The 12,694-nt window shown below is 64.8% G+C and overlaps 1 protein-coding gene across 22 annotated transcripts in view; it reads left to right on the top strand.

Moving 5' to 3' along the window:
- The window catches only part of NCOR2 (nuclear receptor corepressor 2), a 255,049-nt gene that overhangs the window by 88,146 nt on the left and 154,209 nt on the right, over positions 1-12,694 (top strand). For 21 of the 22 annotated variants that reach the window (XM_036221357.1, XM_036221362.1, XM_036221361.1 and 18 more), the window contains exon 2: positions 9,913-9,972. The exons of the other annotated variant lie outside the window; for it this stretch is intronic. The gene's annotated coding sequence lies outside the window, so the exon portion shown is untranslated. The remainder of the gene's footprint in view (positions 1-9,912; positions 9,973-12,694) is intronic. 22 annotated transcript variants of the gene reach the window in all.

Raw genomic sequence — 12,694 nt, forward strand, 5'->3', positions numbered from 1 at the left:
GCGGCTTTATTGAAGAGAGGAAGAAAATGGCCCACGCCTGGCCCCGCAGAGGCCTGTGTCCAGAAACCCGAAGCCTGCAATTAAGTGAAACTGGATCCCTAGGGGAGGAGGCTCGAGACCGTGCCTCGGGGACCCGCGGGTCCTGCAGCACAGCTCTGGCCGGGACCTCGCGGGGCCTGGGGCGGGAGGGGGGAGGGTGGGAATGCTCTCCCCCGCCCGGTCCAGGTCAGAGTCCAGGTCAGAGTCCTGGTCCGGGTGGCTGGCTTTCACTTAAACAAACAAACAAACAAACAAACAACCCTGGCAGCTGCCTTCCAGGCCACCCGGGTCGCCTCTCCGGAGGCGGCCCCTGCCCAGCCAGACGCTCGCTCTTCTAATCCGCGCTTTCGGCCCCTCTCGGCCTCCGCTGGGGCCCTGGCTCGTCTCCGGGCTGCAGACATGCACGGCGACGTGTCTTTTCTGTGTGTGCTGCTCCGCGGTGGCTGTCAGGCCTCCGCCAGCTTTGTAGGTCAAAAGTGGTCGAATATCGACAGCTTTTATAGAACTCAGCCTTGTAATTTCCTCTCCGCGTTTAGACAGGCAGCAGGCCGGAGCGGTTACGGGCAGGGATTCCTGTGGCTCGGTCCCCATCCCCCCCCCCCCACCACAAGGCCGCTTGCCAGCGAGCGGTCGGGCACGTCATGGAGCCTTTCTGGGCCTCAGTTTCCCTATCGTGTAAGGAGAGGACCGAAATCGTCCCTGCCTGCTAGGACTGTTTTGAGGATTTGAAAGGTCAGAGACAAGGCGCGTAGACCCGTGTGGCTATAATTACTATTTTTTAAGGAACGACGTTGTGCTGTGTGGGTGCAGTCGGCAGACTGACTTCTGAGGAGGTAGGATTTTGTCCTGGGGACGCGTCACGCGGGGCCCGCGTGCTCCCCGGAGATGCCGCTTGGGTCAATTGTGTGCTTGGACCTTTCCCCGGTGCCTCCCGGTGCTCAGGTGCTGCCCGTCCTCCTTGGGCGTTTCTGGGCGCTGCACGGGGGGCCGTGCCGGTTGACCCGCTCTGTGCTGGGGTGCAGGCTCTCCCCAGGGTCAAACCTTTGGGTGGGGCTCTGCGGTTGAACAGCTGCCTTGCGAAAAAGACTTTGGTTTTTAGAAGCAGAACAAACATGTTCTCTGTAAGTTGAAAAATTAAGAAACAGAAAGCCTGCACGTAAAACATGACCACATCCCCCCGACTCCGCCCCGAGAGAGACCGTAACATGGGTTTCTATGAAAAGGACCAGCTCTGACCTCTGCTTCCCCAAAGTGCGGGGAAACGTGTGGGTTCTGCAGCCCCCACTCGAGCCCTGGTGGGTCAGGCTCTTCAGGAATGGCTCCGGGCTGGGGCTTTGAGTCAGGTGCATCCAGATTCGAGTCCCGCCTCTGCCCTGTCATTGCTGCGTGACGTGGAGCCCCGTGACCCCATCTCCTTGTGGGATTGCTGTGCAGCCCTGCACACAGTAGGGGCTCAGTTGACGCTTTCGTGAATTCGAGACAGCAGAGTCCTCAGCCTGGGCCCTGCTGGCGTTCGGGCCGGATGATCGTGTGTTGGGGGCCGTCTTGCCCCTTTCCTGCATTGTGACAACCAGAAACGACTCCAGACATCGTGCCCTGAGGGGACAGTCACCCTTCCCCCGTGGAATATGTACTAATGGTACCTCAGAGAGGCTGTCTTGAGGGCAGAGAGGCCCCATGAAGGAGTTTTCTTCGGAGTCTGTGCCCGGTGTGTAGACTCTTAATTCAGATGCTCTATTTAAGTACCTACTCTGCGCCGGGAGCTGTCCTTGGTGCTAGGATTTAGCTAGGAACAAGGCAGGCCCGTGCCGGCCTCCCCAGCCACAGTGGGACACGGCGGTGACTTAAGGCCCATCCCTGCCTCAGTCTCCCCCTCTGTGAAATGGAATGAGGGTTGCAGGTGATCCCACGAGGAGCCCCGTCATCTTGGGCTGGCGCTTTCCTTTCCAGGCCTCAGTTTCCCCATCTGGAGAGTGGGGTGTATGATAGCTTACTTCCTGGGTGGCCATGGGGATTGAGTCACTTTGCACCAGGCACATGGCACACAGTAGGTGCTTTGTGACGGTGAGGCGAGCAGACGATGTGTGCATAGGCTCCGAAGGCCAGTGTGCAGGCATCTGCCCTTGGGGTCACCACGGTGGGCGGTGCTGGGCGGGTGTCGTATGTGGGCAGGATGCCCACAGCGGTGCTCTCTGTCCCTGGCCATGTGGGTGGGGGTCTCGGCTGGAGGGGGCTCAGCCGCTCTCCTCCCCAGGCCCGCGAGGAGCCAGCTCAGTGGAGATCCCTAAGGCCTTTAAGTGGGTTCATTTGATCCTGAACGTGAACTTGAGCAGGCGGCTTATCTCCTGGAGATGAAAGCCTGGCGGGCAGTGAGCCACCTGGCCCAGTCTGGGCGAGTGGGATTTTACGCTGCACCCCTTGCCCAGCTGGAGCCTGCACCAGGGGCTCTCGCCCACCCGCCTCCAGCCCCACAGTGGCCCGTGGCCGACGGAGGCCCGTGTGCTTTCCACGCGTGTCTCGTGGTGGCCGGCCCGCGCGCGGAAATTCATTTGATCTTCTCAATCTCGGGAACTAGCAGTGATCAGCATTTCTCTGGGTTGCCGGCGAGCCGCTAAGGCTCAGAGAGGTCAGCCAACTTGCCCCGCGCCACACAGCGCCCCGACGGCCTCAGACGGTCTTCTCCCAGCTTGCACCGGGGACACCCCCTGCACGCCTCGGCCCCGACGTTGCCCCTTCGCGTTGTCTTGACTTTGCACAGGACTGACAACCAAAGTCAGCGTAAGGCCCCGACCGTGGCATAAAGGGAGAGGACAGGGAGCCGGGGCTGGCTGCCGCTCGGAACCGTAAGTGTGGGTTCGGGAGCGGCGGGGGCCGAAGCCGCTCGCTATGGGGAAGGCACGAAGCCGACGTTAACTAACGAAAGCCCGTGTGCGGATCGGTTCTGGCAGGTTTATGTGTTTTTATTTTTTATTTTTCTTAAGTGGTCACGTCGTTTGGAAATCGTGTGAGGAAGGCGACTTTTGTGGCGTGGGACTGATCAGCGCTGGCCGAGTGCCAGTCACAGGACAGCCAAGAACGTCCCTGGAACGGGACCGCTGCGGCGGAGGCCTCTGTTTTCATGTCAATAGTAAGGCGGCCGCGTAAGCGTAAAGAGTAGAGAAAAAAGTCTAAGAGCAAAAATGAATGAATGAATGAATGAATGAATGAATGAAAGCGATGGCGGACGGGGTGCTGCGGCTCGGACAACGGCCGCAGCCTCCTCCTGGCACTCAGGTCCCTCTCGTTCTTGCCTCTGCTCTCCACGCTGCGGTGGGAGGGTCCCTGTCAGAGGCCGCTAGGACCGGTCAGCTTCTGGTCCCACACCCTCAGCTCTCTCCTCCTCCGAGAATGAACACGGGCCCCCAGGCCACCGGGGAGCTGCTTCCCCCCGGCGGGCTCGGGCTGCGGGCGTGCACACGCCTTCCCGCCTCTGGGCCTTCGCACTGGCTGTTCCCCTACCCAGAATGCTGTTCCCTCCAGACCGGCACGGAGGCCTCCTTGCTGCCGACAGGGCTCAGTCACATGTCGCCCTCGGGAGGCCCTCCCGAACCACCCTGTCGGGCAGACCCCACTTACTGTCCGTGGTCATGGCTGGGTGAGCTTTCTGCCGGGACAGAAGTCGTTGTTGGCCTTCCCGCCTCAGAGGGTCACTTCTCGTTGGGTCTGTTGTGGCCACTGCTGGGCCCCAGGGCCTAGAACAGTGTCAGGACATGCTAGGGGCTTGGCTAATTGGTGACGATGGTTAACCGGGCCCTTCGGCAGCCAGACCGGGCCTGGCATGGCCTGGAGGAGGGGGAGGACAGGTGTTGGACACTGGGCTCTTGTCCCTCGAGTGGCTTCCACCCTGTCTGGAACCGGCCAGACCAGTGGGCTGGCCCAGGGGAGGGCTGGCTGGTGCGGCTGGCTACTGTTTCTTGCCCAGGGAGAAAGGCCTTAGGGGCCCAGGGCGGGGACAGGGTCAGCTAGCGGTGCTGCCCCCAGGGCTTGTTGTGTAACTTCTGAAGACATTTCTGGTCCCTGCCTGCGGGGAGGAGCTGCAGCCATGCGGGTAGGGGCCTGAGAAGCCTCAGGGCCTGTGGGCTTTGTCCCGGGCAGGGGTCAGGGTACACTGAGCTTCCCTTTCTGTGCTGTGTACACATCTCGGTGGCCCAGAGCTTGCCCTTGGGCAGGGTCTCTAGGCATCCCAGAGTCGCTTGCCCCGCCAGCATGGGGTGGCCCGCCACCCTCCCTGTCTGCTGCAATCACGCCTTTCCCCAGAGCAGAGCCACACGTGGAGGCTCTGGGAATCGCAGGTGTCGAGGTGGGGAGTCCACTCCCCCCCCCACCCCCGCGGAGACTTTCCCGTCCAGCACTCTTGTTTACAGATGGGGAGGCCGAGGCCCAGAGAGGGTGAGGAGTCGGCACAGGGTCACACAGCAGCACAAAAAGGGCTTGGACCCTGGAGGCCTGCGGCTGGCTCGTCCCGCTTGCCAGATCTCACGCTGTCACGGTCCTGATGGCTGTTTACTTTGTAACTTTTTACTACTCCGTATCTGTGTATTTATTTATATGTTTTGTCAGGTTCCATTTCTGTATTATTTATAACATATGTATTTTTCTTATTTAAAAAATACGTAATTGGTCTCTCCATGCTATGGAATACTCCAGCTCAGCTGTAAGAGGGAATGAAGTATAGATGCAGGTCACGTGTACACGAACCCCGAAAACATGGCCGTGAGCAGAGTAGCCAGACATGAAAGGCCACAGCGTGTGGTCCCATTTCTGTGAAGCGTCTGGGCAGACCCATAGAGACAGAAATTGGACTCGTGGTTTTGCGGGGCTGGAGGAGCCTGGGGGAGGGGTTTCCTTTCCTTTTGGGGGTGTTTATTGAGCTCTTACTGTGTGCTAGGCACTGCGGTCCTGAGTCAGTTCTGTGAGACGAGTCTCCATTTCGCAGGCCAGGCGCTGGTCGGAGATGCTGGGTGCTGAGCCGGCGTCACACAGCTACGAAACAGTGGGACACACTGGTGGGGTCCCAGGGCGGGTCCTGCTCAGGGGCCTCTCTGCAGGCGGAGGCCGAGCCCACCCAGGGAGAGGCTGTCGCTCCGCCTGCCCCCCAGCCAGCCCCCCAGCCAGGACCAGCACTGCAGGGCCCTGGGTCGGGGGCCAGTCCGGGTGTGACCCGGAGGCTTAGGCGGGCTGCTGCCTCTCCGGGGGAGGGGCCCCAGACCTCGTGCCTGTTCTGTGCCCCCCTCCGCGGCTGCAGAGGCAGGAACTCTCTGTCACAGGCCTGTGGCCCCGTGAATCAGCGCGGCTCACTCTGGGAGCCCGCGGGCCTCCGGGCTGTTTTGTTTCCTTGGAGTTTCACTCTGACTCAGCACCGCCTGGTGGCCCCGGTGCCCCGGGCTTCTGAGCGCTGCTGAGCTGAGTGCTCTTCCCTTTGGGACCCGAGTGTGGTTTGAGGCTCCATGTGGCCCTATCTGTGTGGTGGGGGGAGTGGATGTGGGGGCTGCATGTGCCTGGGGTGCTGAAAGCTGGGGATCCTCAGCGGGAGGCCCGTGCTCTGTACCGCAGATCCTGCCCTCGGAGGGTCCGGGCGGAGGGCGGTGTGTTTCTGGGGGCTTTGGTTCTCCTCGGAGCCTGGCGTGTGAGTGGTGGACGCCGTGCCTGCATCTCCTGTTGCTGAGGCTGGGGTGGGGGCCCGTACGTCCTCTCGTGCCGTCCTGCCCCGGCTCAGGGCCCGAGGCTGGGTGTCCGAGGCGCTGGGCTTTGTGACTGACGTCTGAGCAGGGTTGGCGGCTGGGCTTGCGTCCCTGGGGAGGCAGGCCGGCGAACCCCAGTGGCGAGCTCAGCACCTGCTGCATGCCAGGCTGTATATTTCACACAGAGTAGTCCCCAGCATCACCCCCATTTCACAGATGGGGAAACCGAGGCTTGAAAGCAAGGAGGCTTACTCAGGCTTCACAAAACCGCAGAGCTGGGGTTCGAGCCTGAGCCGACCTGGTTTTAGCGACCCCGATTATTGGGTCTCCATTTCACAGTGGAGGAAACAGCCTCGGAGCTGAGCAACAGGCGAGGGGTCGCCCAGCTAGACCCCGGTGCAGGTGGGATCGGAGCCCGGCCTCGGCGGAGACCCCGGGCTGCTGGGATGCAGCGTCCGGGTCCGCACAGTGGGCACCGCCTGCAGGATGGGCTGGTTCGTCCTGCACGCAGGGTGCGGGGGGGTTCCCGGGAGGGTTGAGCCCGAGGATGGGGAAGAGGTGTGGGAGGAGGCGAGGGAGTGAGCGTGGGGCTCCCGATCCCTTTCAAGACCAGGTCAGCGGGAACCACGCCTCCCCTCCCGTCCGGCCTGGGTCACCAGACTCGCCCGGACCGTCCCCTGGGCCCTGGTGACAAATCTCTTTCACTCTCTCTTGACCCAGATAATTAACTGCTTCTGGGGGTCGATGGTTCGCAGCGCCTCTGCCCCCCCAGGCGTCCCTCCGCCCAGACCCCAGGCCCGGGCGGGGCGGGGTCTGCAGTGTTTCTCTTCCTGTGGCCACCGGGACCCAGTGCCCAGCAGCCTCTTCCCGGGGCGCCGAGCAGCTCACATTCGGGGCGCTTGTCTTCCGCTCCTACGTGCAGAACCTGAATTGGCTTTACGGGAAGCCTACGAAAGGGCCCCTGATGGGCATCTAGACAGGCTTCTGGAAGTTTCCACCCCATCCATCCCCAGTGCACCGTTCCCAGAGAGCCCGCTCTCGGGCTCCTGCCCCGCCGGTGTTCGCAGTCGGGGTGTCTGGCAGGGGGAGCGTGTGCAGTCACAGCCGACGCCCTGGGCGCAGGTGTCTGCGGGGGACGCGGCGGGGTTCTGGCCTCGCCGCCCCGTCTGCACCGTGGGGGGCCCGTCACTCAGCGCGCTGGGCTTAGCGCTGTGCCCGGCACCATGAAACCCCAGGAGGGGAGCTCCAGGACCCCGCGGGCTGTCGGTGCCGGTGGCGGGCAGACAGGTGGGCGGACAGATGGCTTCTCCGTGCCGCTGCCTGGGAGTGAAGCCCCCCCGCCGGCCCTCGCGCCTGCCGTGGCCTGGGCTTGGCCGGGAGCCCGGCCGCCGACGCGGCCCCCCTCCCTCCCGAAGCGGTCGATCGCCGGCTCCTTCCTGGCGTCTGATTGCCCGCGTCTGCAGGCGGCCCTGCACCCCGTCGCCAGGAGAGGGGTGGCAGGTTTCTGAGAAGCATGTCCTCGGCCGAATTGGGGCTGGAGGACGCCCTGGTCCCCACCTCCCCGACCCCACTGGCCGCGTGATCTCGGGCGGGCTGCGGGACCTCCCCGGGGCCTGTTTCCCTCTGTGATGTGGCTTCAGGACAGTGCCACCTGGCAGGGCCGTGCGGAGGGGCTGGCACTTCACGATGGCCGTGGAGGTTTCGCCTGGATTCAGCGCAGGGCTCCCTCAGGACTTGGGGCTGGAGGTGCTTACGGGCGGGGTCAGGGCTGCTCCTCAGTTCTCCCCCGACTGTGTGCCCCCTGCCCCCGACCCTGGGCTCCCTGTGCGAGAGGGACTGTGTCCCCTCCCCGGGGTGGGCTGGCCCCTCTCTTGGGCCACAGCCTCCTGCTCCCCCTGTCCAGCTCCTCACAAGCACGCGGCCCCACTGCCCCGCCGCCCTGCCACCCCATCACCCCGTCTCCCCGCCGCCCATCACCCCCCCGCCCCCACCCCCCTGCCCCGCCGTTGCTGACGGGAAGTGGAGACTTCAGTGAACCTGGCGATTGCCTCTCCGGCAGCTTCTGGCTTGAGGGAGAGCCCGTGCAGGGCCGGGCCCGCCTCAGCTGTCACTTGAGAAGGACAATAAAATACCCCAGTGCTTCCTAAATGGACGGGCTGCAGAGCTGCCTCCCTCTCGCGCTGGCCGTCTGGGCCACAGTGACGAGGATGGGCGGCACCTGGTCCCCAGGGACAGGGAGGGTCCTCTGTTCGTCTGCTGTGAAAAGATGTGCCAGGCGGGCCCAGGAGGCGGCGTCGGGGTCTCGCCTCCCCACCACCAACGCCTGCAGTCCCCCCCCCCCCCCCGTCCGACCTGCGGGGGCCGCTTCCGGAGTCGCGCCTGTCCCTCGGGGCCGACGCCCGCGTCTGCGGGGTCCTGCCTGGCGTTCGCAGAGCACACATCCTGTGGCGCGCGCCCGCCGGCCCAGCACGGTTCACGCCGCCGGCCGCGGCAGCCACACGTCAGCTCACGTGGGCGTCACTTCCCTTTCTGCGCAGCGGCAGGCGGGCATGTCATCGGGCCCCGGGGCCCTGGGCGACTTTGTAGAACCTGACCTGACCCCACTGAGAGTTCGAGACAGGAAGGCGGGGGCTGCAGAAGGTCCGTGCAAGACAGGCGTCTGCAGGAGCAGGCCCTGGGCGTGGCCGTGGGGAGCAGGCTCGTTTTCTGGATGGGAAGGCCGAGCTCGGAGAACACCGGGGGCTTGCCCCCCGTGACAGCTGTCAGCGGAAGAGCCCGGACCACGGCCAGGACTTTGGGCTCCGCCCACCGGACTGTGTTTTAAACCTGTGCGTTGTCACACGGATGCCGACACAGGGAAGACTGGTCAGCACAAGGCTGCAGACGGATGAGCCCTTGTACAGGAGACGCCGTAGCCACCTGCCGTAGCCACCTGCCGTCCCCTCCTCCCCGGGCCGATCGATAGCTTTTCTGGCAACGCGCTCGCTCGGGAGACCTCCGCGCCTGGGAGCGCGTCTCTTTCCCCCGTGGCCTGTCGGTGAGACCCCGGCGCGTGCGGCCCGGAGCGTGGCTTCCGCGCTGGGCTCGAGCCCGACCTTCCCCTCGGGGGTTGGGCGCATCCGGTTTGTTCCCTGTCGTTGTGGGGCGCTCCGCGGTGTGGATCCGCCACCGTTGGCTCATCGCCCATGTGGCGATGGATCGATGTCGTGTCCAGCTTTGTTGCGATTATGGGTAAGGCCGCCGCGTGCATTCCCGTGCGCATTCACGTCCGCTTTGTGTGGACGCGCATTTCCATTTCTCCCGGGTAAGCGGACACCCAGGCGTGGAAATGCCGGGTCACGTGACCGAGCGCCGAAGTGGCTGTTTCGCTTGATGAGAAATTGCCGGAACGTTTCCGAGAGCAGCCGCCTTGCTTTGCGCCCCGGCGGCGAGGCCTGAGGCTGGCAGTCGGCGGCGAGGCCTGAGGCGCAGTTGGCCTCCGCCCTTGCCCACACTTGGGTTTGTCTGCCTTTCGTTCCAGCCCCGCGCCCGCCTGGCTGTCCTGCGGTCTCTCGGGGTTTTCGTTTGCACCCGCCTGATGCTTAATGCCGTCGAGCGTCTTTCCACGCGCCTCTGGGCCGTCCGCACGTCCCCTCCTGTGAAGCGTTGCCGAGTCTGCCCCCCGTTGTTCTGTCCCCGTGACTGCCTCTCATTCACCATCTCCTTTTTTACGTTCTGTGCTCTGGCTGTCATTGTGCTAGTGTGGACTTCGGAGAGGTGGAAATTCTTGCCTGAGAGGAGCAGGCCCGCCCCTTCCTCAGGTGCCAGAGCCGCCTCCGGGAGGTTCCTGGGGGAGCGTCACGGTAACCCTGGGGCCCCTGGTGGCCTTGCCTGGCGTGGCTGCCTTCATGACCCCACCATCTGTCTGGAGGCCCAGCTCTGTGACTTCTTGGCCCTGGGACTGGGCGTGAGACTTGGATTCCCAGTTCCCTTCTCTGTCGTGTGGGTAGGAGCATCGCTCACGGGTTTGTGGTGCGGAATCCCTTGGGCTGGCGTCCACCGCGTGCCAGGCCCCTGGGCCTCGCCGTCTCTCCCCACACGGCGACGTGGTCCTGCCGAGCCCCCGCGTGGAGGCTGCGACCCCCACTAACACGACCCCTGTTTTCCCCTGCAGGTCCCCGGAGTCTCTGGGACACGAGCCTGTGGGACACAGTGTCGCTGGCAGCCGTTTCCGGTAGGTTCACGCCTGTCCCCACTCCGCACCGTCTCTGCCGCAGGCGTGTGACTGGGGGCCTCTCACGGGCAGCGGGCGGGGAGCAGCCGTGGAGCCCGACGCCGTTTGGTGAATGTGGTGGGGGCTCGGTGTGGCCCTGTAGGGCTCTGGCGCCCAGGCTGGGGAATGGCTGGGAGAGGTTGTGGGGTCCCCCAGGGAGGGGACGTTTCCTGGCTGGGAGCGTGACTTTCGGGTGACGCCTGAGAGGAGGGATGGCCCCCGGCAGTGTAGAAGTGGGGTGCGGGTGTTCTGTCTCTGGGGGTCTGTCTTCGGGTGGATAGCCGCGGGCTTGGGGACGGCAGGGCCTGTGGAAGGGGGCGTGCGTGGAGCAGCCAGTGTCGGCGGAAGCCCTGGGCTGGGACACGCGTGTGTCACCGTGGCCGCCACGCCCACGGAAGGGAGGTGGCCCGGGGTCCAGCCCTGGCGTTGTCGCGGTCGCTCGGTCGCCCAGGACAAGTCGTTTCACCTCTCTGTGTCTTCTCGTCCCTATCTGCAAGACGGGGGCTGACAGCTCCCGTCCCGCGCTGCCGGGACAGTCGAGTGAGCTGATACGGAACAGCGCCTGGCGCGCACAGTAGGCGCTCAGCAAGCCAATGACCAGAGCTTTTCGTGTGTCGTCCTGTTTTGTGGCCCTCGCAGCGACGCGCTCAGATGGGTCGTCATCCTTGTTTCCTAGACGGGGGAGACTGAGGCACACGTGGGCCAGCTGTCCCGAGCCTCAACTTGAAGCAAAGATCTAGGACTCTAACTCTGTGGCTCTCCCAGGGACCCCGGCGTATGGTTCCCTAGGGGCAGACAGTAGACAAGTCACAGGGACGGAAGGGGCCTTGGGGGGTGCGTGGGTGGGCTGGGGGTTGAAATGGGATGGGGGGAGAGCTTCCTGAGAAGGTGGTATTAGAGCAGAGACCTGCGGGAGGGGAGAAAGGGGGAGCATGCGGGCCTCTGGAGGGGCCCCGGGCCGAGGTCCGAGGCTGTGTGCACCGGCCCCTTGGTTCGCCAGTGCTGAGTGAGTCCCACGGCGGGGTTTCGGGGGCAGGCCTCTCTCCCTTGTTCCTGAGCCTTCGGGGACCCCAGGAAGACTGGTCCTGGAGGCGGCCCGCTTCCTGGCCAGGCCCCGGGCTGCACGGCAGTGGGTGTCATCTTGGAGGCGGGGAGGCGTGGGTGACACCGTGTGGCGGTCCCCACAGGTGATCAGCCAGGTTTTCCACCTGATGTGCTGGAAGGTGGAGGGAAGGCGGCCTTGCCCGGGCGTTCTGGCCCCCGCCTGTGCCGCTGGCCCCCCGTCCGCCTGCAGGCCTGATGGGGAGCCTGCCTCCGAGGCTGAGTTATCTGCTTGTCATGCCAGTGGCCCACCCGAGGGCGATAAAAGGGCTTTTTGTCTGCGAGCACTTAGCTTCCTCCTCTGGGGCGATCCATCACCTCTGAGGGAGGAGGCAGATGGGGGAGAGGGAGGGGGTCCTCCCCCCGCGGAGAGAGCCTAGTGTTCCCCGGGCTCCCGGCAGGACCCAAGTGGCTCCTCAGCCCAGGGAGAAGGCCTGTCTGGGGACGGGCGGCTGGCAGGGTCTGGGAGCGGGGTGGGTGCTCTGGAGACAGGCGCCGTGTAGAGCCCGCTGGCCTTTCTGAGCCCCCCTTACCTGGGGAGGCCTGGAGGCAAGGGGGGGCGGAGGCAGGGGCGGGGGGAGCTGGCGCTTCTGAGAAGGAGCCGGGAGAAGAGGTCGAGGGGCCGCTGCGTGAGGCGCACGGGGACGCGTTGGGGGGACGATGGTGGAGCAGCAGCAAACGCCCCACACTCTGTGGCCGCAGACCCCTTCTCCGCACCTTGTGGCATCGCGTCCTTCGATCCCCAGGGCCACCCCGGTCGCTACCCACACTGCACAGACGAGGAAACCGAGGCCCAGGGGAGCGGACGCGATGTCCCCGAGTGTGCGAGTGGCAGAGGCCGGGCTGGAGCCCAGGGACCCCGGCTTGAGTCCCCGGTGCTGGCACAGGTTTTCGGAGCAGGTGACCTTTGCGTGGCCCTCGGAGGGGGAGCTGTGAGAGCAGGGGGTGCAGGCAGGCGCCTCGAACCTCTCCCAGCCTGGTGCCTGGTGTCCGTGAGGGTGAGGGCTCAGGGGTCAGGAGTCAGGGGTCGGATGTGCGTGGAGCCTGGCGGAGGATGGAGGACTGGCATGGCTAAGCTTTCTGGGTGCCCTGGGGAGGGAGTGACCAGGTATGCATGCGGCGGGGGGCAGGGGAAGGCCCTGCAGAATCACACCTCTCTGGGTCTGTTTGTTTGTCCTGGGCAGTGAGTCCGCTGGCTTTGTCCCTAGCTGGGGGCCTGGTCCCTCTCCTGGGTGGAGGAGGCGAGGGCAGGGGGTCTCTTTCCTTCCAGCTGAGGGGGCTCAGCCCTGGGCAAGCTGCCCTCCCCCTCCTCTCCTTCCCTGCCCCCCTTCCATCCCCCTCCGACTCCCTCCCGCCCCCTCCCCTCCCCTCCCTCTCCCCACAGGCCGCCCTCAGATGACAGCAATTAATGGTGCCTCTGATGGCGGGCTGGGAGGACGGGCTGACAGTCGAGCGTGTCTGCCTGCGGCTGGCCCTCTAATCGGGCCCGGGGGACCCCCCGCCCCACGGCTCCCCGGCGCCGCTGGCCCACTCCATCACTCACTGGGTAGCCGGAGCTGCCCGAGGGCCCACGGAGCGCTCA

Source organism: Rousettus aegyptiacus, unplaced genomic scaffold, assembly GCF_014176215.1.
Source record: "Rousettus aegyptiacus isolate mRouAeg1 unplaced genomic scaffold, mRouAeg1.p scaffold_m13_p_5, whole genome shotgun sequence".
Classification (NCBI taxonomy): domain Eukaryota; kingdom Metazoa; phylum Chordata; class Mammalia; order Chiroptera; family Pteropodidae; genus Rousettus; species Rousettus aegyptiacus.